At 39.0% G+C, this 23,958-nt stretch overlaps 1 protein-coding gene and 1 pseudogene across 3 annotated transcripts in view; both read right to left on the bottom strand.

The window, feature by feature from the left end:
- Positions 1-23,958, bottom strand: part of FMN2 (formin 2) — a 392,431-nt gene that overhangs the window by 307,788 nt on the left and 60,685 nt on the right. The window lies entirely within an intron of this gene.
- On the bottom strand, positions 1,741-3,862 carry LOC129458741 (alcohol dehydrogenase class-3-like; annotated as a pseudogene).

Raw genomic sequence — 23,958 nt, 5'->3', positions numbered from 1 at the left:
CTCAGCACACCTGCCACCCCACATTTTGACACTTAATGGTGTACTATCCAAAACAGTGGCTTGTCACCTAGTCCTGAGTGTATATCATGTTTCCTCAAATTGACTGCAAACTACTTCAGGATGAGAAGGGTGGACATGGGTCTTGTAAATCTCCCCTAGCTCTGGACAGTGCTATAACTACATAAAAGCCACTTGAGGCCGGGCGTAGTGGCTCACACCTGTAATCCCAGCACTTTGGGAGGCCAAGGCGGGCAGATCACCTGAGATCGGGAGTTCGAGACCAGCCTGGCCAACATGGTGAAACCCCATTTCTACTAAAAATACAAAAATTAGCTGAGCGTGGTGGCAGGCGCCTGTAGTTCCAGCTACTCGGAAAGCTGAGGCAGGAGAATTGTTTGAACCTGGGAGGCAGAGGTTGCAGTGAGCCGAGATCAGGCCACTGCGCTCCAGCCTAGACGAGAGAGTGAGACTCCATCTCAAAAAAAAAAAAAAAAAAAAAAAAGGCCACTGGCTGCCTACTGAATTAAATATTTATCAAGTAAAAATAAATAAAAGAGATGGCTGGTCAATATAGGCAGAGGCTGTAGCTGCTAATCTCATTTTCTTCATTTGTTTACCAAGGAACCAAAAGGAAACATTGTGGGTATCATATGGAAAAATGAAGGTATCAGGTTATCTGTTATGTCTAAACCTATTGGTAATTAACTATTTAAAGAAAAAACATGGAGTGGATAAAATTCCTAGGATATATTCATTGCTCCCCCCTAAGCAAACCTCATCACCTTTTGGACCCTCAATATTCTCATCAGTAAATCAGGAAAAATGTGTCCCTTGTCTTTTTGGGGGAGCTTGCATGAGGCAAGAGTAAATGATACGCGAAAAGAACTATGAAAACTACGTGGTGATATTCAAATGTAATATGCCATGAATACTATTTGTTTTGACTTTTAAAAGTCTGTGTTTGATTACAATAGTCACACTTTTTTTCTTTAAAAAAAATCCTTTTCAGAGGAATTGAAAATCATTATCTCACGTACACATCATCTCTACTTAACCAGCACTAAATCTTTCTGTGCTCTTTGCATGACTATAAGTAGTTGAGCAAACTGAGTTTTCTTGGCGTTTGTGCTGTTTGTCAACTGGTTTTGCATTCAATTAACAATTGCCCTGTGGTATTTCCTCAACCATCCATAAATGTCTTTGTGTGTGTGTGTGTGTGTGTGTGTGTGTAACATTTCATGAATGTATTTGTTATTTTCCCAAATAGGGTATATGAGTTTCTAGCTACCAGTTACCGTATCCTATATTCCCTTGTTTTCCCAGGAATGTCAAGTATAAATAATCAACATACTGTGAGTATTAAGGACAAGGTCAAGATGGATAAGAATTGTTTAACAGAGCAAATCACAGTTTTATTTTTGGATTAAGGCAGGGATGCATTTTCATGGCCCCACTCCACATCCTTAAATTCTTAAGATCTGTTTTGGCTTTTGCTGAATGACATTATGTCTTCCTCTATTAAAGAAAACAAATACAAGCTTTCTACCATAGGCATATGAGAAACTAAAATCACAACCTAAAAGTGGCGTAAGTAGGCTACAGGCCTGCTAGCTTAAGAAAAAGAAAAGTTACTTTTAGCAGCTATTTCCCCATCTTTTCACTAGATTATAAATAACAACACCCAAAATAACTCAGAGCTATAATCCACAAATAATTTATCATAGTGTGTCCATCAGAAAATAACAATGCTCAAAGGTAGGCATTCTAGGCCAGGCGTGGTGGCTCATGCCTATAATCCCAGCAATTTGGGAGGGTGAGGCAGGCGGATTACCTGAGGTCAGGAGTTCAAGACCAGCCTGGCCAACATGGTGAAACCTCGTCTCTACTAAAAGTATAAAAACATTAGCCAGGCGAGGTGGCGGGTGCCTGTAATTCCAGCTACTTGGGAGGCTGAGGCAGGAGAATCACTTGAACCCAGGAGGCGGAGGTTGCAGTGAGCCAAGATTGCACCACTGCACTCCAGCCTGGGCAATGAGAGAAACTCTGTCTCAAAAAAAAAAAAAAAAAGAAGAAGGTAGGCATTCTAAGAGTGCTTCACTGAGATTTTTATAGGTAAGTTGAGGGTTTGGTTTCCACCTTAAAATATTTCAGATCAACATTTTTTCTGGTTCTTCCATATGCAAGAAAATTTCATTGTCCAATAGTCTGTATATTTTTTATAGAAATTACTTTTATTATGTTAAAATATTCCTTAATGAGCTAGCAATTATTTATGTGAAGGAGAGTCCAGAAAACAGGTCCATGACTGAAGTATTCTTGCCTTGATTACAGAGATTCATGAATGACACACATTACACCATTCTCTGGAGTAGCTGCTGAAGGTCTAGGAGGCGTTTCTGCCTGCCTGTTAGGCTACCCCCATCACATCACAACAGGATAGGTGTTGTTTTTCTCTTTCGAATTAAATCTCGACAACAGTTCGAATGCTCTTTCCAGAATGCATCAGTTGAAAGGCTTTGTTAATTTCATCAAAAGACAGACTGTGAGTTGCAAATTCATCAACTTTTATCTTTTTGGACATATATTCAGACACCAACTTTGGGACACTTCCTACACTCTTTCACCCTCCAAAGGCACTGCCTTTCCATGTGCGACCTGTTACCAGCTGGAATGGACGAGTGGCAATTTCTTGACCTGAAGCAGCTACTCCAACCACCATGCTAACGCCCCAGCCCTGCTGACATGCCTCAAGTGCTGCTCTCACGACCTTGACATTCCTAATACATTCAAAGGAGTAGTCCACTCCTCCACCAGTCATCTCAATGAGCACTTCCTGGATGGGTTTACTAAAATCCTGAGGGCTCATACATTCAGTGGCTCCAAACTCTTTAGCCCTTGGAAATTTATCTTGATTGATGTCCACACCAATGATCCGGGATGCACCAGACACTTTACCGCCCACGATAACTGTCAATCCAACTCCTCCCAGGCCAAAGATGGCACAAACAGAGCCAGGCTCCACCTTGACAGTGTTCACAGCAGCACCATAACCAGTTGAAATGCCACAACCTAAAAGGCAGACTTTATCCAAAGGTGCTAAAGAATCTATTTTAGTAACAGAGCTATCAGCCACAACTGTGCATCCAGAAAATGTGCTGGTTCCCATGTAATGTAAAATTGTCTTTCCTTTGCAAGTAAATCTGCTGGTACCATCTGGCATTAATCCTTTCCCTTGAGTGACTCTTATCTTCTGGCAAAGGTTAGTTTTAGGATTTAGACAAAATTTGCATTCTCCACACTGTGGGATGTAAAATGGGATGACAGTTATCACCCGCCTTCAGCTTAGTAACTCCCTCACCAACACTTCCCACAATTCCAGCACCTTCATGTCCCAAGATCACTGGAAAACAACCCTCAGGATCAGCTCCGCTCAGGGTACAGGCATCGGTGTGGCAAACTGCAGTGGCAATGATCTTGATTCAAACTTCATGAGCCTTTGGGGGTGCCACCTCTATCTCCTCTATGGAGAGAGGCTTTCCAGCCTCCCAGGCAACTGCAGCCTTGCACTTGATAACCTGGTTCGCCATGTCCACGGGTTCTGGTCAGCGCGGGGGGTGGACTGTATATTAATGCAGAACCTAGATTATTACTGTCTGAGAGGAATTGTTGCTATTCTCATTCCATGATTGGCTTATCTGTGAGTAGAGATAGGATGTCCATCTGTGTGGGAATTAATCTGAGTTTAGGTTCCTCTCTTAATAAGAAACTATCAGCACTGCCCCAGCTCAATTGTCTTTCAAGGCCAGCAGACCCATATTAAAGTAGCAAAATATGGTAACCGTATCCCAGATATTCCATGAAGTACTATCTCTCACCTGATATCACAGTTTGCATGAAGGGGAAAAAAAAATGAAAAATAAAAATTGCCTCAAAGTATGCAGCTCACTGATTTCTTTATAACCACTCTAAAATCTATCCTGGTCAGGTGTGGTGGCTCACGCCTATAATTCCAGCACTTCGGAAGGCCGAGGCTGGAGTATTACTTGAGCCCAGGAGTTGGAGACCAGCCAGGACAAGATAGCAAGACCCTATCTCTACAGAAAAAAAAATTTTAGATAAAAAAATTAGCCAAGTGTGGTAGCACACTCCCGTGGTCCCAGCTACTTGAGGCTGAGGCGGAAGGATTGCATGAGCCCGGGGAGGAGGTCGAGGCTGCAGTGAGCTGTGATTGCACCACTGTACTCCAGCCCGGGTGACACAGTGAAACCATCTCAAAAACAAAACAAAACAAAACAGTATCAAATCAAATCTATCCCTAGATTATGCAGATAAATCTATCTCAGGCCAGCAGAGGGCTCTACACCTTGTCCTACTGACATCAAAAAGAATTGCCTCAACTGAACTGTGCTTGGGTGTGATCTCTGAGACAGGACTGCCAAGTCTACAGAAAACTACTGAAAATGCCCAACCCATTACACAATATTTTGTGTAGGAGGGCTGTGAAGACACATGTATTCCTGATCTTAGAATTTCACAGCTCTGTCTAAAGAACTAAATAGTTGGATGGCATTTTGAGTCTGTGTTTTTTTGTTTGAGATGGAGATGGAGTCTCCACGTCCGAGGTTCAAGCGATTCTCCTGCCTCAGCCTCCAGATTAGCTGGGACTACAGGTACGTGCCACCACACCCAGCTAACTTTTGTATTTTTAGTAAAGACAGGGTTTCACCACGTTGGCTAGGATGATCTCGATCTCTTGACCTCATGATCCACCCACCTGGGCCTCTCAAAGTGTTGGGATTACAGGTGTGAGCCACCACACCTGGCCGTTTGTGTTTTATTTTTTTAATCTCAGGGACAAATAAATTGTGTTGATCAGATGTGCTTTTCATTTTGGCTATTAAAAAAAAAAAAACAGTGAAATTCATATATGGCCCACCCACCACATGTTTGGAGATTCTGGAATTTTTGTTTTTCATTAGTCTCATTCCTGGTTCTACTTCAGTATTGTCTTTTTTTCTTTAATCTTTTCACTGAAATAGCACATTTTTATTTTCTTACTGTATCTTTTTTTCTAATCAGTAGCAATAAACACATTATTACTATTGGGGAAATAACAAAAAGGCCTTATTTATCTAATTACCTAAAGAGATGGGGTCTCATTCTGTGGCCCAGGCTGAAGTGCAGTGGTGTGATCACAAGTCACTGTAGCCTTCAATTCCTGAGTTCAAGCGATCCTCCAACCTCAGCTTCCCAAGTGGCCAGGACTACAGGTGAGTACCATGATGCCTAGCTAATTTTTTTGTTTTTTGTAGCGATGGAGTTTTGCTATGTTGCCCAGGCTGGTCTCAAACTCTTGAGCTCAAGTGATTCTCCCACCTCAGCCTCCCAAAATGTTGGTATTCCAGGCGTGAGCCACTGTGCCCAGCTGAGATGTCCACTTATTTTAACTCATTTGAACCATTTATAAGATGACTGACTGGCTGAATAAATAGTAGATCTATTGACAGTAGTCTGAATTGAACTCACAATATCTGGGTTTGCATTAATCATTTAATTATTAAAAAATAATAGCACAACCCTATAGAATTGTTTTGAGGGGGGAGATAAGAAAAACAATAACTAATCAGTATCATAATACAACAGCATCCACTGTGTATATTTTCTAAATTTTCTTTTCTTTTGAGGAGTCTCACTCTATCACCCAGGCTGGAGTGCAGTGGCATGATCTTGGCTCATTCAAGGGATTCTTCTGCCTCAGCTTCCTAAGTAGCTGGGATTACAGGAGCGTGCCACCATGCCTGGCCAATTTTTTTATTTATAGTAGAGACAGGGTTTCACCATGTTGCCCAGGCTGGTCTTGAACTCCTGACCTCATGCAATCCACTCGCCTGGGCCTCCCGAAGTGCTGGGATTACAGGTGTGAGCCATTGTGCCCAGCCTATTTTCTAAATTTTCTTTGAATGTTTTATGTAGCTGTAATCATAGTGCACATGCTTTTATAAATAACACAGATTTTTAAAATAATTGCATCATCTTCACACTTATAATTTCCATTTCTGCCACAATCTTCACATAACACTATAACATAGCCATTAAAACAGCTCTATATGGAACACATAAATGTGATTGCCCAAAGCATCTATGGTTGGCTTTTAAATAAAAGGGTTTATTTAAAAATGTAAATGTATATAAAAATGACAAATGTAAAAGAATAATAAGATAACATCAAAAGACTAAACCCCAGGATGAACTGAGATCTCTGACATGTTTACAAATAGGCCAGGCACTATGGCTCCCACCTGTAATCCAAGCACTTTGGGAGGACAAAGTGGGAAATTCACTTGAGCCCAGGAGTTTGCGGCTGCAGTGAGCTGTGATCACACCACCGTACTTCAGCCTGGGTGTCAGAGCAAAATTCTGTCCCCCCCACCCAAAATAAAATAAAAATGACAAAGGAGTGTTTTCTTAGCAGTGCTTAAAAGAAGCACTGACATTACTACCAATGAGATACGAATTGGCACAAATATTCTACAGAGAAATTGAATATCAAAATAATTTAAAAACCTATCCCTTTTGGTTTTATTTGTTTGTTGTTGTTGTTGTTGTTGTTGTTTGAGATGGAGTCCTGCTCTGCCACCCAGGCTCAAGTGCAGTGGCACAATCTTGGCTCACTGCAACGTCTGCCTCCCAAGTTAGATTGATTCTCCTGCCTCAGCCTCCCAAGTAGCTGGGATTACAGGCGTGCACCACCATACCCAGCTAATTTTTGTATTTTTGGTAGAGACGGGGTTTCATCATGTTGGCCAAGCTGGTCTTGAACTCCTGACCTCAGGTTATCCGCCTGCCTCGGCCTCCCAAAGTGCTGGGATTACAGGCGTGAGCCACTGAGCCCAGTCAACCCATCCGTTTTGAACCACCGATTCTACTCATAGAAGTCTTCTCTAAGGGGAAAATATATCAGTGATATGCAAAAATATTTATGTCCTAGAATATATTTATCCCAATGTTACTTGCATTTTTACAAAAGAAAAAAAGTAGAATTTCCAAAAATAGCAGTAAGAATAAAAAAATTTATTTGTACATATAGTGGGACAATCAAGAGCTATTAAAATCACATCTCATTGAATGCCATGTAAAATATGTTTATGGTATGTTGCCAAGTGAAAGTATTTGGCTGTAAATTGTATATTGTAAAAATAATACACGAGGCCGGGTGCAGTGGCTCACATCTGTAATCCCAGCACTTCGAGAGGCTGAGGCAGGTGGATCACCTGAGGTCAGAAGTTGAAGACCAGCCTGGCCAACGTGGTGAAACCCCATCTCTACTATAAATACAAAAATTGGCTGGGCATGGTGGCTGGAGCCTGCAGTCTCACTTACTCAGGAGGTTCAAGCAGGAGAATCGCTTGAACCCGGGAGGCAGAGTTTGCAGTGAGCCAAGATCGTGCCACTGCACTCCAGCCTGGGCAACAAGAGCAAAACTGTCTCAAAAAAAATTAATAATAATAATACATAAGCTAATGGCTACATAATGTATAATTATATAATGAGATAACATTTATATATATTTTATATTTATATACATATATATAAAAAACATGGAACACACAAATGTGAGTTTATATATATCTTAAAGGGAAGAGGAAAGGGAATATTAAATTAAGAAAAAATTAGCAAGCCAGGATTCAAGGGAGAATACAGACCTAGGGAGGGGAGGTTGGCTCATGGGGGATCCTTTTGCCCCCACCCCTCAACACCCCCCAGGATTCCTGTCAGAGTCTGTGGGCACATTATCAGGGGAAAGGGACTGGAGGACCCTGATCTCTAAGGGAGACTGACCCTACTAACACCTCTCACTTGGGGTTAGGATCTAAAATTCCATTACACTAGTAACAAAGGTAAACTAGAAGTAAGCAGGTTGAACGTTTTCAGGGCTAAAATTCAACTTCAAAGCGTCTAAACCTTTGAACATACCTCAAGATGATCTTGGAATATTAGTGCCCCAGGTCCCTGGCAAAAGCAAACATAAACCTTATCTGGGAAAAGATGAGATCAAACTAAGCATTTGCACAGCATAAAATTTAAAAAAAATAGAAAAATGGAGACACAAATTAAAAAATAAACAAAAATCAATAGGAAAACAGACAACAGAAAAAGACATGCAGGGATCCTAGATTATTATCAGACTCACATTTTAAAATAGCTATGTTAAATCTCTCCAAGAAGAGAACTGACAAAATAGACAACTTCAGCAAAGAGTGGTGGCTCACGCCAGTCACGCCAACACTTTTGGGAGGTCGAGTTGGGAGGATTGCTTGAGTCCAGCAGTTCGAGACCAGCCTAGATAACATAGAGAGACCCCGTCTCTACAAAAAATTTTAAAAACTAGACAGGTGTGGTGGTCCATACCTGTAGTCCTAGCTACTTGGGAGGCTGAGGCTAAAGGATCACTTGAGCCCAGGAGGTCGAGGCTGCAGTGAGCTATGATCGCGCCACAGCACTTCAGCCTGGGAAACAAAATGAGACCCTGATTTAAATTTTTAAAAAGAAAGAAAGCATGCCAACAGATAACTAGAAATAATTTTAAAAACTGAGCAATTCTAGAACTGATAAATAGCCAAATTAAAACCTCAACAGATCTACTTAATGGTAGATTAGAAGCAGCTGAATAAAAAATTAGTGCATTCAAAGAAGGATAAAAAGAAACAATCCAGAATGAAGAAATAGTCAAAAGGATGGGAAATATTGCAGAGAAAATAAGAGGATAAAAGATACAGTGAAGAACTCTAACCTACGTATAATTGGAGTCCCAGAAAAAAAGATATCATAAAGAGAATAACACAGAAATATTATCTATAGAAAGATCATTCCTAAAAACATAAAATGAAAGAATCAAACTACTACTGATTTCAAAGCCCTATAAATCCTATAAATGGGTGAATACAGTAAAACTGCTATAAAAAAGCTAAAAATAACATCTTTAAAGCAGCCACAAATAGATGACCTTCAAAGAATCAATAAATAGATTATTTTTGTTAAGAAGTTAGTGTCATTGAAAGCTAGAAGATAGTGGAATGATCTTTTTTAGACTGCCTACTAGAATTCTACACCTTGTAAAAATATTTTTCAAGAAGAAAATGAAAGAAACCTATTTTAAGACAAAAAACACTAAAGAATTTGTCACCTAGCAGGCTTGCACTAAATGAAATACAAAAAGATGCTCTTTAGACTGAAAGAAAATAATCCCAAACAGATTCCTGAAGATGCAGAAAGAAAGAGCAAATAAAACAGATTAAATGAATACTAAACATATAAACAGTATTAATGTCTTATGGAGATAATATAGAAAGAATTAAAATAAAATAACAATGTGTAACTTGGAAGTGAAATTTATTAAGTTAGGGAATCTCAAGGTTGCTTAATTTGTCTGGAAACAGGTCTTAAGTTTGCTTAATTTGTCAGGAAATAGGAGAAAGTACCAAAAAACAAAAAGGGCAAAAATGTATGCAGTTTTAAAAGATAAGCTTAGGTGTAGTGGCTCAGGCCTGTAATCTCAGCACTTTGGGAGGCCAAGGCAGAAAGACTGCTGGAGCCCAGGAGTTCAAGACCAGCCTGGACAAGATAGTAAAATCTTGCCTTTACAAAAAAATTTAGAAATTTAAAAATAAACATAAAAATTATCTTGGCATAGTGACGCACCCCTGTAGTGTAGTCCTAGCTACTTGGGAGGCTGAGGTGGGAGGATGGCTTGAGCCCAGGAGTTCAAGGCTTCAGTAAGCTATGATTATGCCACCGCACTCCACCATGGGTGACAGAGTGAGACCTTGTCTTAATAATAATAATAATAATAAAAGACAGTTGGTAAAATTACAGTTTTTAAAATACCAGAGAGAACAATTAAATAGTAAAGAGTAATTGATAAATCCAAAAAACACAAAAGGAAAAGGACTATAGAACAGATAAGACAAATAGAAAATATACAATAAAATAGTAATTTAAATCCAAGCATTTAAACAATTGTATTAAATGTAAATGGACTTAGTTATACTTCAGTAAAAAACAAAAGACTAGCAGACAAGATAAAAAATGAGCTCCAAACCTATGCTCTTTACTGAAGATACAAATGAAAAGGTATAAAAATGATTAAGATTACTAGAAAGTAAAAAGATATAACATGTAAATTTTAAACTAAAGAAGGCAAGTATAGCTATATTAATAACAGATAATGTTTTACAGCAAAAAGCATAAGAAACAAAGTGGAAGTCTTCTATTGATAAAAATGTAATTCATAAGGAAAATAAGTAATTCTAAATATATGTGCTTCAAATAAGGCTTCAAAGCACACATAGCAAAAATTGGCAGAGCTCTAAGGAAAAAAACATGTTCACAAACATAGTAGCAATAACTTTCTCAATAGCTGCTACAATGAAAAGAAAAAGTAAGGATATGGAAGATCTGAACAACATAATCAGCAATTTACCTAATGGACTTAAGCAGACCATTTAACCTAAAACATTCTTTTCAAGCATACACAGCACACTGATGAAAGCTGATCACATCTTGGGCTATAGTAAATCTCAATAAATGGCAACATACTGAAATGAAGAGTATGTTTTCTTAATATAATGTAATTAAATTAGAAATCAATAATAAAAGATAAAACAAAGTCTCCATGTTTAGAAATCAAGCAATACAATTCTAAATCACACATTACTCAAAAAAGACAACAGAGTCAACATTTTAAAATATCTTTTAAATGAAGGATAATATAAATATTTGCCTTAACTTTAGAGATACAGTTCATCATGTTTAGAGAGAAATCTGTAGGTTTAAATGCATATATTAAAAAGATAAAAGGCTACAAAAATCAGTATGTTAAATATCCATCTAAAGAATTTAGGAGAGAAAAAGATCCAGCAATTTAGTCCAAAGAAGGGAGAAAGAAGGAAACAGATTTAAGTGTTAATAAATAGCCTCCAAAGAAGCCTTCTGAAAAAGCTAATAATATTAAAAACCTCTGGCAAGTATAATCAAGTAGAGATACAAATAACTAATGTCAGAAATAAAAAAGGAAACATAACATTGATTCTACAGGCTTTAAAGTAGTAAATAAGATATTAGAATAACTTTACACCAAAATTTAAAAATATTAGGTAAAACATAATTTTTAAGGAAAAAAAATGCAATTTACCAAAATCAACATACAAAAAAGAAAATGTGAATCCTTTCATAACTAGCTTTTGCTTTCTTTTTTTGAGATGGAGTCTTGCTCTGTCACCCAGGCTAGAGTGCAGTGGTGCGATCTCGGATCATTCAACTTCTGCCTCCCGGGTTCAAGCTATTCTCCTACCTCAGCCTCCTGAGTAGCTGGGAGTACAGGCAACTGCTACCACGCCCGGCTAATTTTTCTATTTTTAGTAGAAACAGGGTTTCACCATATTGGTCAGGCTGGTCTCGAACTCCTGACCCTGTGATCCACCTGCCTCGGCCTCCCAACATGCTGGGATTACAGGCATGAGCCACCATGCCCAGCCGCTTTTGCTTTCTTCATGATTTCTTTTGATGATTTTTTGTTTTTTTTTTTTTGAAACAAAGTCTTGCTCTGTCACCCAGGCTTGAGTGCTAGAGTATGATCACAGTTCACTGCAGCCTCAACCTTCTGAGCTCAGGAGATCCTCCCGTCTCAGCCCCCTAAAGCGCTGGGATTACGTATGTGAGCCACAACACCCAGCCCATTTACTTTCAATATACTCCAAATTATCAGTCTTTTCCTCTATAGCCAGAGTATTGTCCTGTTTAAGAAGTTTTTGCCTACTCCATAAGCAACAATATACCTCCTATATTATCTTCCAGAAGGTTTGTTATTTTATCTTTCACATTAACATTTATAATCATCCTAGAAAGTTTTGTATTTGTGAGATGGATATCAACTTTCATTGTCTTTTTCATATGATTACCCAGTTGACCCCATCCCATTTATTTAAAAGGCTGTATTAAGCTGCTTTTCAGTGCCACTTTTGTCATTCATTAACTGTCTATACACATGAGAGTCTGTTAGGTGACTCTATTCCACTGTGTGTTTGTATGTCCTTGCACAAATACTAGAATGCTTAATTACTGTTGCATTATAATAAGTCTTAATACCTGGAATATTAACCCTTTCCACTTTGATTTCTTTTTTTTTTTTTTTTTTTTTTTTTTTTTTTTTTTTTTTTTTTGAGGTGGAGTCTCCCTCTGTCACCCAGGCTGGAGTGCTGCGACGCGATCTTGCCTCACTGCACGCTCCGCCTCCCGGGTTCACGCCATTCTCCTGCATCAGCCTCCTGAGTAGCTGGGACTACAGGCACCCACCACCACACCCGGCTAACTGTTTTGTATTTTTAGTAGAGACGGGGTTTCACCTTGTTAGCCAGGATGGTCTCTATCTCCTGACCTCATGATCCACCTGCCTCGGCCTCCCACTTTGATTTTTTTAAAGATCATCTTCCTTATTCTAGGCCCTTCCAACATAAAGTTTAGAGGCAGTTTGTCACATCCCACTAAAGCACACAAGCACGCATTCACACACGCCCTTGAGATACTGATTAGAAATGCATCTAATCTATTAGTTCGGAGAGAAATGAGACAAAAAATGCAAAACCATAAACATGATAGATAAATCTGTTCATATACTTGTCATTTCTGATTTTTCTCACTGAAGTTTATTAGGCTTCTGCATACAGGCCATGCACATGTCTGTTCAGTGTCTTCTTAGATTATTTGATGTTTTTAATACTGTCTTAAATGTATTATTCTTTAAGTATCTTTAAAATTTTTGTTTGCTGATACAGAAATGGCATTGGTTTTACATATTGGTTTTGTGTTCAGTAATTATGTAAATTTTATTTCTAAATATTTATCTGTAAATGTATTTGAAATTTTTACATATACAATCACATCATCATAAATAATGGCAGTTTTATTTCTTCTCCAATTTCTTATTTATCTTCTAGACCATATAGGAATAATTGTTCAATAGAAGATAGAGTGGTAATAGTGGCATTGTTTTCTCATTCCCAAACTTAAAAGAACCTTCAATATTTCACCATCTAATGATATTTGCTGTAGATTTCTTATAATTGTCCTTTATCAGGGTAAGCAAGTTTTCTAAGTTCCCTAAGAGTTTCTGTCATGAATGGTGATACAGTTTATCAAATGCATTTCTGATAATCTCTAGGGAGAATCATTACATATATACACATTATATACATACATTATATACATTATATATAATGTATATATACAGATATACATACAATGTATATAATGAAAAATACGTGACTTTTAAATGTGAAGCTGACCTTACTTTCCTGGAATCAACCTAACTTGGTTTGGATATGTCATTTGGTTTTCAAATGTTAAACCAGCCTTGCATTCCTTTATATACATTGCTGGATTAAATTTGCAAATATTTCATTAAGAAATATTTACATTTATCAGGGATAGTAGCTATAGTTTTCTAATGACTGTATCTGGTTCTAGTATCAGGGAAATTTCGGCCTCATAAAATAAGCTGGGCAGTGTTCATTTCTCCTGTTTTCTGAAAGAGTTTATACTGTCTAAGACTGGTTTTATTTCTTCTTTAAATGTTTGGTAGAATTCACCAATGAAACTACCTGAGCCCAGAGGTTTTGTTAACACTCTAATTTTATTAATAACAAAAAAAAAATTCTAAGGTGAGGAACAAACTGAAGACAAGACCAAAAGAATATGTGTGTATGTGTGTGTGTGTGTATATATATATATACAGATATATATATACAGATATATATATACAGATATATATATACAGATATATATACAGATATATATATACAGATATATATACAGATATATATACAGATATATATATACAGATATATATATACAGATATATATACAGATATATATATACAGATATATATATACAGATATATATATACAGATATATATAGATATACACAGATATATATAGATATACAGATATATATATATATCTCTCCATGTATGCAAATAATTCATATGCTCCAAGAGGGCTTGAAAATCTAAGCACTCAAGAGAGAGCAAAAAACACTCATAACACCATGACTTGGGCTTTTTAAAATGAACTTTCAAACCCTCTCAGTGAGCATGCATTATTTGTAATTAGAATTAAAAGTAATAAATGGCAGTCAGGGCTGTCTCTCCACAAATAGGTTAGGTTAAATAGAATAGGTTCTCCCCACACTCTGTTCTGAGCTTGTAATGATAGTGTGGACAGGCTTTCTGACATGGCTACAAGTTAGATATGGTCTGTTTCACTTTGAAGATCCGATTAATTCATTTCACTAGCCTTCCACTTCTCACACAGTCAGAACAAAGTAATACCTGACTCTTAGATGGGTGAGGAACCCCATTTTGAACTCCATAACCAAAAGAGAGAGATGTGACGGCTCAGGTTTGTTGCGAGTGGGGCTGTTACTGTCAAATACAGAAGCCACAGGAGTTAGAAGAGCAGGGAAAAAATAGATTGTCGAGCCTAGAAAAATGAAGAATATCTCTCAAATTACTAAAGGTCATCTAGAAGACATTAACACGATAGCTTTTATTTCTAATGAGGCTAAAGCAGCTCACTTTAAATCCCAGCGTATCAGAGAAAAGATGGACATAAAGATAAGTTTCATAGGGTGGATTTAAAAAAAAACACACACACACATAAAAAGGCAGTCTTTATAATTGTGTAGTAGTTGGACAAGCAAGCCAATTAAAACTTCTTGTTAGTCTCTTACTTTATGGTACCATGAAACCATTCTATCACCAATTAGATAATGCAAATGATGGAAAATCCCAGAATTAAGGGAAACAAAGCAGTCAGGTTGAATGGGAAACAGTTTTTGTAATGTTTTATAGCAGTTTTATAACTTTTCTCAAATCTTCTTATTGGTTCCAGATAAAAGACTATATATAAATATTATGTAGAAGGGTAATCATTAAGCTACCAAAGAATAACAAATACAATATGAAACATAAAAACATGGTATTAATTAGCTCAATCTTTAAGAGATGTTACATCTGAATTGAAATACTACATTAGCAATATTCAGCCTGTCATTTTTATCAACTAGAGTCTTCATGAGAATGTGGACAAAATAAGGGATGCATTAGGGGTTCAGAAGACAATTGTTAATCAGTTCAACACAAAATGCAGGACTGGTACACTTGGTCAGGAACACACTAGCAGTAGAGACTGAGTAGTAGCTTGCGAGGGCTTATTGGTAGGTGGATCAAATTCAGGCATGGGGGAGGGAGATGCAGTTATGTGATTTTTATGAAAGTATTTGACCTATATTTAGAAGTTCATTTCCATTCAACCTGATGTCTGAATTATTGGTTGACCTTGAAGAAAATAAAATTACTGAAGTCTAAATGACTGTTTCCTAATCGTACATTAGAGAGGAAACATATCTAGCCAACCTGGTGGTGTTGATAAGAATAAATTATATAACATCAATAATGCTCTGAACATCACCCAGGGAGGTCAGTTGACTTACCCAAGGTCATAGCAAATTCAGAAAAAGACAGCAAGGTTCTCCTACCTCTAGCTAAGCATAGAAGCTTTCCTGTAATACACAAAGCTTATGCTCTGAGGCCTTGAAAACCAATGGTTTTCTTTTTGGTTTGGTTTTGTTTTTCAAATTCTAACTTGGCATTCCGGCTGGATTAAATATTTAACACATCTTCTAACATTATCCAGCTGCAAGAAAAAAAAAATGAGAGAGGTAGGATCTTGTGGGGATTAGGGGGTGCTCTTAGAATTTAAAAAATTAATTTTAAATCCTGGAAGGCCTCAGCCTTCCAAGTAGTTGGGACTATAGGTGGGCACCACTGTGCCTGGCTGATTTTTATTTATTTATTTTTTTTTTTTTTAAGTATAGACAGAGTCTGACTATGTTGCCTCAGCTGGTTTCAAACTCCTAGCCTCAAGTGATTCTCCTGCCTCAGGCTCCTAAAGTGCTAGGATCACAGGAGTGAGCCACCACATCTGGCCCTTTTCAGTGATATATATTTATAAAAATTCCAAGTTTTAGTCATTATTTAAAAAAAAAAAGTATCTAATTTTGAAGTGCCAGTCTTGAATAGTTAATCTCCCTGAACCTCAATTTTCCCTCTATAAAATTGGGATATTATGAGATAATTTTTTGCAAATCACAATGCCTGAAATATCTAGTAAGTGTTCCACAAATAGTACCAACTACAGTTACTATAGTTAATATTGCTTCTTTCCTTCCTTCATTCCTTCCTTTCCCCCACTTCATTCCTTCCTTTTTTCCCCTTCCTTCATTTCCCTTCTAAATTAAAAAAGAAGTTATTATAATCATTAACTAGTTTCACCTTCAGATAACCCAAACATGGAGGCAATTTTTCTAATACTTCTGAAAAGTGAAAACAAAATCTTTTGGTACAGCTGTGCATAGCCATAACAGAAGTTATTATTTCTCTCAGTGACTGATATTTCAAGGAAAGCATTAAACCAATAGCAATGACTAGGAAAGCACGGTTCGAATGAAGTCACATACTCCCACAGATTTCTGACTACCACAGACATACACGAAGCTGAGTTCTTGAGTAATTAATTGTCAGCAACTACTTTATGCCAGATAAACTAGGATCAACTAAATGTCAGCATGAAACGTTAAAGTTATAAGCCTCTCTACAGCTTCAGAAGGTAGCTATATAAAGTATTAGCTATTAACACAGCACCGGAGAGGAAACAATAATTTGTCATATTAAATAATGTAAGCTGTGAGGTAGACTTTTTAAAGTCCATAGTTAAATGACTTTTATTGCTAAGAAATAAAGTTTTTTTCTTAACTTTCATTTTCTAGATTATCAGCAAGTACAATTAAGAGTAAATCCATTTAAAATTGAATAATTCTATGATTCTGTCCACTCTTTCTAAAGCTTTCAAAAGCTTGCTCGATTAGCAAAATAAATCCTGTTTGTTTCTAGATCTTATTTTTCTTTCTCCTTGTCTTTCCTGTATATTATAATTCAGGCAATTAATGAATTGCATCTATTAATCTAACATATCCCACTTCCTCAGTGATTCCTACTAACCTGTAGATGTTCAAATTCCATCTTCTTGGTCAATGCATTCTGCTTGATCCTTTCTGGAGGCAGGTCCTGACAAACCTTTTCTACTTTGCATAAGGTCGTCCCATCACAAGAGTAGATGCTTTCTCTTACCATCCCAGGGCCAGCTAGGATCTCAGCCCGCCACCTTAGCCTGCTCTAACTCAGCTGTTGGAGAGAAAAAAATCCCCCCGCTGTGAAGCAAGTTCACAGTCTCTATTTCAGAGACTGAACCCTGCCCTCACTCCCTTCACAGTGTTACTGGAACCAGTTTCCTGACGCTGCATTACCTCTCTAGTACTTCCTTTGGAAATGTAACAAGAGCAACATGGATGAATTAAAAGGAAATGCCTCTGCCGAGACATCTTAAGAGAAGGCAATCAATAAATTTTAAGTATCCTAAAATAAATTTTCGGAAGTAGTGAATGGTTTGGAGTTTAAACAAATGGATTTTTTTTTATCTGCCTCAAACCCAGCTGAACATTTCCCATTGCATGAGGCTCTTTTCAATGACATACTTGTTGTTGTTGTTGTTAACAGGGTCTTACTCTGTTGCTCAGGCTAGAGTGCAGTGGTGCAATCACAGCACGCTTCGGCCTCCTACTCGTGGCTCAAGTGATCCTCCCACCTCAGCCTTCCAAGTAGCTGGGACCATAGGTGTGCAACACTGTGCCTAGCTGACTTTTTTTTTTTTTTTTTTTAGTAGAGACAGAGTCTATGTTGCCTCAGCTGGTTTCAAACTCCTAGGCTCAAGTGACTCTCCTGCCTCAGGCTCCTAAAGTGCTAGGGTTACAGGAGTGAGCCACCACTTCCGGCCCTTTTCAGTGATATATATTTATAAAAATTCCAAGTTTTAGTCATTATTAAAAAAAAAAAATAAGTATCTAATTTTGAAGTGCCAGTCCAGATGGTCAGATTTTTTTTTAATGATATAGCTAAAGAGTCCTTTTATATACTAACAAATTGTGGATTGCTCATCAAAAATTGAGAGTATGAATTATTAAAAAACATTACTCTGGCCGGGCGCGGTGGCTCACGCTTGTAATCCCAGCACTTTGGGAGGCCGAGGCGGGCGGATCACAAGGTCAGGAGATCGAGACCACGGTGAAACCCCGTCTCTACTAAAAATACAAAAAAAAAAAATTAGCCGGGCGTGGTGGCGGGCGCCTGTAGTCCCAGCTACTCGGAGAGGCTGAGACAGGAGAATGGTGTGAACCCGGGAGGCGGAGCTTGCAGTGAGCCGAGACTGCGCCACTGCACTCCAGCCTGGGTGACAGAGCGAGACTCCGTCTCCAAAAAAAAAAAAAAAAAAAAAAACATTACTCAATAAAGCATTGCCCATCTAATCTCCAAAACTAGAAACCTTGATCTTTGGCAACCTCACACCTTCTAAATCTAGTAAGTCACCAAAATCAATTATTTCCATCTCAGATATGTCTGCAGAATGTGCTTCTTCTTATCTCAATCACCCTTGGCTCTCAAATCTAGTTTAAAAAGATTTTGATAGGCCAAGCACAGTGGCTCACGTAATCCCAGCACTTTGGGAGGCCAAGGCAGGAGGATCACTTGAGGCCAGGAGTTTGAGACCAACCTGGCAACACAGCTAGACCCTGTCTCTACAAAATATTTAAAAATAGTTAGGCATGGCAGTGCACGTCTGATCCCAGCTATTCTGGAGATGGAGGTGAAGGTGGGAGAATCACTCGAGGCTAGGAGTTAGAAGCTACAGTAAGCCATGATCGTACCACTGTACTCCAGCCTGGGCAACAGAATGAGATTGGTTAAAAAAATAAAAATTAAAACAAGATTTATAGTCTCTTACATGATTACCACATCCTTGTAGCTAGCTCTCCACTATGCAGAAAATCATCTTCATCAAAAGCAAAGATTAGTGGCCAGGTGTGGTTGCTCACACCTGTAATCCCAGCATTTTGGGCGGCCGAGGTGAGTGGACTACTTGAGCTCAGGAGTTCGAGACTAGCCTGGGCAACATGATGAAACCCTGTCTTTATAAAAAATACAAAAATTAGCAGGGTGTGGTGGCGTGCAACTCTAGTCCTAGCTACTCAGGAGGCCGAGATGAGGGGATTGCTTAAGTCTGAAAGGTCGAGGCTGCAGTAAGCCATGATCACAACACTGCACTCCAGCCTGGATGACAGCCCAAGGCCCTGTTGAAAAGGAGGGGAGGGGAAGGGAGGGGAGGGGAGGGGAGGGGAAGAGGGAGGGAGGGAGGGAGGGAAGGAAGGAAGGAAGGAAGGAAGGAAGGAAGGAAGGAAGGAAGGAAGGAAGGAAGGAAGGAAGGAAAAAATTAGCATATTCCTTTCTTGCTACTACAAATCTGAGATCTCTGGTTGGTCCAAGGGTAGTGAGTTATTTCAATTGATTTCAATTGATTGTTCAGAATCAGTTACAGATCAAATTCCTTGTTTTACTCTTTCCTTCTCACTACTACACTTGACTAACCTTTAAAAATGAGTGCATACAAATATTTGAGACCTCTAATGATTCTGAGATGGATTGGGATTGCTGATGTGCCTGTGAAGATGCCCTTAGCAACAGGTATCACTCATCCCTGTCTCCGCCCATCCTTCACAGCCCACCTTGGTTTCTGCCAACTGGAATCGCTCACCATTTCTTGAATGTGTCAGGATCTTTCATAGCCAACCATATCTCTGCGGCAGAAACCAGGTTTTCCACCAGGAACGACCTGCCTTTTCCACCTTGAAAACTCCTACTTAACCTTCACGTGCCGCTTCAAATGCCATCTTTCTAGAATGGGGCCTTCCTCCACTTACACGGCTGTTTATTGCTTCATCTGTGTTCCCAGAGCACTCTGTACTATCTGTGTCAGCATTTACTGCGTTTGAACTGAGAATTCTCTTGGATGCATTGTCTGTCTGCTTCCTATCTCCAATGAGAACGTAAGTTCTCCTAAGACATGGACATGAATTATTCTTAACTGGGCAGGCCTTGTAGGTATTAACATTTTTTTTTTTTTGATGGACTCTCACTGTGTCGCCCAGGCTGGAGTGCAGTGGCCTGATCTTGGCTCACGGCAACCTCCGCCTCCTGGGTTCAAGAGAGTCTCCCGCCTCCTGAGTAGCTGTGATTACAGGCATGCACCACCACACCTGGCTGATTTTTCTATTTTCAGTAGAGGCAGGGTTTTGCCATATTGGCCAGGCTGGTCTCGAACCCCTGAACTCAGGTGATCTGCCCTCCTTGGCCTCCCAAATGCTAGGATTACAGGTGTGAGCCACTGTGCCCGGCTGGTATTCACACTTCTTGAATCCCTTACTGCATGTTAGCTTTATCATAATCCAACAAAAAGTTCATGAAATTTAAATGAGGCAACTTCTGGGCTTAAATCATAACTCCATCTTTTTCTAGAAATTTAGCTGTGAGAACCTTTGGTCCCTGGCCTATAAAATAATATCATACAGGCTGGGAGCAGTGGCTCACGCTTGTAATCCTAACACTTTAGGAAGTTGAGGTGAGAGGATCACTTGAGCCCTGGAGTTCAAGGCCAGCCTGGACAACATAGTGAGACCTCATCTCTACAAAAAAATAAATAAATTCGCCAAGCACGGTGGCGTGCATCTGTGGTACCAGCTACTAGAGAGGTTTAGGTGGGAGATCACTTCAGCCCAGGAGGTTAAGGCTGCAGTGAGCTATGATTGTACAACTGCACGCCTGTCAAAAAAAAAAAAAAAGAAAGAAAAAAACAGTAAATACAACCAGCTCAAGGGGTACTTTTTGAGAACCGAGTGAGATTAAATGAGATGATATATGAATTTTGCCCGAAAAACTCCTGCCATGAATGTAACAACAAAAGTGATGATAAAATGGCTGTAGCATCTACCCAGCCCCCATTCTATGCTGGGCATTGCCCTAGCCCCTTTACAACCCACATTGTAAATATCATTAACCCTCCATCTTAACAACTAAGAACCAGCCCTCAGAGGACAAGTGAGCCAGCCAGTGCCACATAGCAATCACCCAGCAAAGCCAAGACTCAAACCCGCCTGGGGATTCTACCACACTTACTCTATAATGCTCTCTTACGTAAGTGCCTGATATTTTATCTGATCCTCACCAAAACTCTTCTATTTTCCTCATCTTACAGATGAAAATACTAAGTCTCAAATAAGTAACTCGCCCAAAATCGCAGGGCTACCGGGTGAACAACTCAGACTGGGCTTCTGGAAAGTTTAGTGGATTTTATTGCCACTGTTTTGTGGCTGTCTCCAATAATCACTGATGGCTCTGAGTAAGCGAGAAGGAGGTGGTGAGTTGCAAAATAGACACTCCACAGGGTTGAAAGGCTGAGAAACGCCAAGACAGTGGCAGGCTTCTCTCTGCATGGATCTACTTAGTAGAGCAGCAAGGGTTCCAGAAATAGAATTTCCTAGATTGGTATTCTAGCATGACATTAGTTTCTTGGGATGTTGTCTCTGCTTGGTCCTAGCTCATCCCAGAAGTAGGCACAGGCAACAGGGCCACCATGCTGAGGTTCTCCAGCAATTATGGGAACAAGCGTAAGAAGAATAGAGCGTGGTATGTATGAGTCTACCGCATGATGCTATTGCTAGGACAAGTTTGGAAACGGAAATAAAAGGTTAAGCATATGGAACCCACCCCCACATACACACACATCCTCCTCCTGGCTCTATGAGAGTAGAAGATCCAAAGGAAGGAATTAGAGTGGGGTGAATTTCAAAAACTATAGCCTTATAAAAGGAAACCAATTTTGAGTTAAGGAAAGGAATAAAAGGAATGTAAGGCTTTTTCTTTTTTTTTTTTTTTTTAAATGAGCTCGGAGTATCAAAAGGGTCCAGTGAAGAGCGCACAGATTCAGACTGGGCCTAGAGAAGACAGAGGATCAGGACTGGATTAGACAGAGAGGAGAATTATGTGTATTCTGTAAATGCCAGAGCCCATGGTGGTACCTACCCTCAAGAAGGAATAAGAAAAGGGAATATGAAAAGTGCTGATAGCAGGGATTAATTTAGAACAGTGACATGCATTAAAAAGTCTATTAGAGGCGGGGCATGGTGGTTCACACAGCACTTTGGGAGGCCGAAGCAGGAGGATTGCTTGAGCCCAGGAGTTCAAGACCAGCCTGGGCAACATGGCAAAACCCCGTCTCTATTAAAAAAAAAAAAAAAAAAAAAAAAAGAGATTGGCTAGGTGGTGCACATCTGTAGTTCCAGCTACTAGGGAGGTTAAGGTGGGAGGATGGCTTTAACCTAGGAGTTTGTGGCTGCAGTGAGCTATGATCACAGCACTGCACTCCAGTCTGCACAACAGAGCAAGACCCTATCTCAAAAAAATAAAATAAAGAAAAAGTCCATTGGTCCCTCTGCTTTACCACACAGACAGTTCTGCTCCTTCAGAGACAGACTTACACTTTTCAGTGATTCAGTCTTAAAATTAGATAGCAAGTCTCAAGCTGAGTGGGGCAACATCTAAATGCCTATCATAAAGATTTTCTTAAGCAAAAAGAAATACCGTATGAAACTACATTCACAATTTTCTAAGACTCCTGTCTCTCAGAATCCAGACTTTGCCCATACCGGAGCTTACATTTTCTCAAAGGTGTTAGCTGAAGGTGAGGTTTGAACAATTTGCTCCAGGAAAACACATACCAAGCAGAAGTAGCACATATATTAAAGCTGCCTATTGGGTCTCTTTTCACAGAAAGAAAAGCTAAAATAAGGGCTCAGCCTTAAGATCTGTCACCAACCACGTATAACACAGGAAGCAGGCTGGAACTGAAATTAAGATCTGTGACATGCTCTGCTACTTATAGATGAGGGTGCCTTGTTGGTGCTTAGAATGGGCACTGACTCACCCGTTAGTAGACTCTGTAGCCATTATGGCTACAGTTATTATTATCATCATTTAAAAACAAGGTCGGCCTTCACGTGCAGTGCTTTGATCTACTGAGCCCAAATATAATTCAATAGAATAAAGTAGAGAATTTGAACAAGTCATTTCTGAAGACCATGCCCTTAAATCAACATAACAATTGGGACTTAGAAACCAGGATATTTATCCATAATATCTATGTATAGTCCCATAGAAGGATGGTTTAGTTTCTACCACATATTTCTTATTTTCTGAAGCTATGGATAAAGGGAAGTTTCCTGTGAAAACCTATCATCTCTTTGCCTTTGAACATACTTGTGAAATGCTAACACATGTGGATTAATAGCCTGTAATGATTATTCCAAAATAGATTTAGGGACTTCTGCATAATAGGCACAGCAGTTAAGAGCAGGCATTTCAGAGTTTAACATACCTAGATCTGAATGCTTCTCTACTAATTATTATGACCAGTCTCTTTATAAAAAACACACCTAACAAAACCTCCAAGGGGTGTTAAAGATCAAATGACATGTGTAAAACCCTCAGCAAAGTAAGAGCTCAAAAAATGGTGACTATTAGCATTAAACGGGTCATTAGAGGGATTTAGTTTGACTTTTACTGGTGAGGCCACACCGTTGGTAAGAGTTGAGAAACAAAACCAATTTTCATCACCTAGCTCAGTACTCTTTAGCTGGATTTTAGTCTCAAATTATTATTAAATGTCAGTTTGACCTTAATTAAAGCCTTGATCCAACAAAGTTGTGAGCAAGATATGCCTTCCGTTTTTCTTGATCTTGCGTTGTAAAAACTTTCCTCCTGTTTAGAGACATTGTTTCTTGTTCATAATTAATGAGCACATGGGATGGACTGATGTCTTCTTTCATCAATAATCATTTTCCTTCTGTACGCAGAAGAGACTACCCAGTTTCCACCCGCGTGATTTGTTGACTATGTCTG

The sequence above is a fragment of the Symphalangus syndactylus genome, chromosome 19 (assembly GCF_028878055.3).
Source record: "Symphalangus syndactylus isolate Jambi chromosome 19, NHGRI_mSymSyn1-v2.1_pri, whole genome shotgun sequence".
In the NCBI taxonomy this organism is placed as follows: domain Eukaryota; kingdom Metazoa; phylum Chordata; class Mammalia; order Primates; family Hylobatidae; genus Symphalangus; species Symphalangus syndactylus.
Note: the sequence above shows the minus strand (reverse complement) of the source record. Positions and strands in the feature narration are given on the sequence as shown.